The sequence below is a fragment of the Larimichthys crocea genome, chromosome XII, assembly GCF_000972845.2.
Source record: "Larimichthys crocea isolate SSNF chromosome XII, L_crocea_2.0, whole genome shotgun sequence".
In the NCBI taxonomy this organism is placed as follows: Eukaryota; Metazoa; Chordata; class Actinopteri; family Sciaenidae; genus Larimichthys; species Larimichthys crocea.
The window spans coordinates 19,151,144-19,153,991 of record NC_040022.1 but is presented as its reverse complement, the minus strand read 5'-3'; positions in this window follow the sequence as shown (position 1 = coordinate 19,153,991).

The following is a 2,848-nucleotide window of genomic DNA, read 5'->3' as shown; positions in this document are numbered from 1 at the left end:
CTCCCACTCGGGACACATTTCTTATTTAATTAACCTTTAGGGGACATTTGCTGAGCATGCAACGTTTTTTCTTCCAGACTTTCACAGCTGCAGAAGCTGGCATCGGCTGGCTTCACGGTTCAGTTACAGTGTATCCTTCTGGCTTTTTTCTTTATAAATAACTAGGTTTTGGTACCTTGTTCAAGAACACCACAACAGCTGCTGAGAGACGACAGAGCCACATTTACTTAGTTTCCTCCCACCTTTCACCAGCTGGATGAGGGGAATCTGGAACAGCGATGTTCTGGTCACAAGCCCTGTTTGTCTAACCCAGCGGTCTGCAACGGTGAGATTAGTTCATCCTCTCTGGTTGATGTTGCACCTGTCAGTGAAATCAGCTGCCGGAGTGTCGGGCCAGAATGAGAAACTGTTCACACAAATCTCTCCGTGGCACATTCTTGGACATCAGTTTGCCAGACAACATACTGCTGTGGGTTTGTGGAGGCCACTGTCTCTGCTCAACACTCCTCCAGGCCCCTACTTTAATCTTAACCATAACCAACAATCACTTTTTTTAAAGCTCTAAGCAGAATTGTATCCTTCCTCCACACACCCAGCACAGTTATAAACATGTAGAGCATGGTTCTTATATAACTGCTACTAAAAATATATATCTAAGCCTATTTATATGTATTATTGTGCAATACACATGTTGCATATCATTGAAATATAACATTACAGGTTAATTTTCTTAAATGAAAAAAAAAAAAAAACAGCTTGCTGGGCAATGAAAGGCAGTGGATCTTATGACAGGTAAGGTACGAGTTTTGAATAATATAATAATATAATAAGGAAATGTTGGTCTTTGTACTCCACTACCTTTATTTCAAAGATTTACTACTTTAACTACATTTAGATATTAATATCTATATTATATTAATGTCTAGACTTTTTCTTGCAATTGAGTATTTTTACATAGCTGTTACTTAAAACATCTGAGCACCTCTACCACTGCATCTACAGGACAAGTACATATATACAGTATTATTGTATGGGCATCCTGCAGGTTGCTGTCCAAACTTGGAGGCCACTGCCCTCTACAGGTTGATTTATGACAGCACCACCACACATTTTGGCTGGGAAAATACAGATAGGTGACAAATTAAAAAGGAAATCATGAATAAATGAGTGGAGAAACATAACAAATACAGACGCTACCACACAGGTGCACTGCATGGTACAATTAAGCAATTGACATCTCATTATGCTCAGTTACATGTATAAAAACACTGAGCTGGCTGGCCCGGTTGATTCTGATTTTGTATCAAGAGGAAAGAGGAAAAAAAGATGTAAGTGACTTTAGAGGAGGATTCACTGTTGGGCAGGAGCATCAGTCATAAAGCCTGCTCAACTGGAACAATGACTGAAGTGACATCTACATTCAGATCTATAGAAAAGACATCAGTGAAAAGGGTCAGACATTGTGGTTGGCAGCGTACATTTGATGACCATGGTACTCATGCATTAGTGCGATGCGTGAGGAAAAACTGAAGAACGACTGACTGAGAATACTGCGCTATACGTCAGGCTGCAATGCATCTCCTCTCATTACAGAGATTGATGGTCATTTGAGAGTTCAGTGGTGCAAAAATCATGCACTGGTCTGCAGAGATGTGGGGGAAAAGTGAGATGGTCACTATGCATCCTTCACCATAATCTTGACAAGTGGCCGAGTGCATGTGTGGCATGCACCAGGAGAAAGATATATGCCTGAAAGCTTGACTCCCACATGGAGTGGCTCTGTTATCCTTAGGGGGCATTTTGCTGCCATGTTTTGCATCCACTTGTCCCTTTAGAGGAAAAGTTCATGGAAAATCAATAGAAAGCTGTACCATATCATATCACGTATTCTGTGATGAAACATTTCTATCCTGATGGCAGTGGTTTCTTCCAGGATGACAATGCCGCCATCCATAGGGCATGAGGGGTTCACTGAATGCTTTGATGAGTATGCAGATATCAATCATGTGTTATGGTCTTCACAGTCACCACATCTCAAACCAACTTTATCCACAGCAGCCACTTTGACATGAAATAGTAGGGTCAACACAGGTTTCCCATGATACTGATTGAGGTTCTGTTCCATTCATTGCAGCAGAGCTTTTCCAGTGAGCTACGATGCACCATAATGCACCATAGCAGCACCCTGACTCTGTTTGACCTGAATTGAATGGAACTCTAATTATTAATTGTTTTGTAATACATGTGAGAGATTTTGGACCAACTGTGAGAGATATACACTACCATCAACAAACACCAAACAAAGACGTATGAATGGCGTTCAGAACACCAGTGCAGTTCAGAGATTTGGAAAATAAAATAGCATTGAAGCTGGCCGGTTTCTCTTTAACTTATATACTGTATATAAAACTACTGATAGGACTAGTTGCATTTATGTATAGTAATAGATTCAATATCATTTTGTTCCAAATATATGGCCTTGTCTTAACCAGTGTTTCTAAGATGACTATATAGTGCACTGTCTAGATGAAGATGAAGATGAATCAACATAACATAAGTCTACAAACAAAATATGCAGGACTGTGGAACAGACACAGTAAAGGCAGGACAGGTGAAACTAATCAGAGTGGAACAGATAATCAAAACTGGATGAAAACACAACAAAGGCGGTTAAAGGAAGTAAAGTTACAGATATGAGGAGAGGGGATAATTACAAAATAAAACCGGAAACACTAAAGAAGAAACGCAAACCCATTACAAACAAAAAAGCAGAATGACATATTTATAATGTGTAACTTATTCTTATATCAATCTCTTCATCCAGTTTTATCAGAGCCTGGGAGAGACT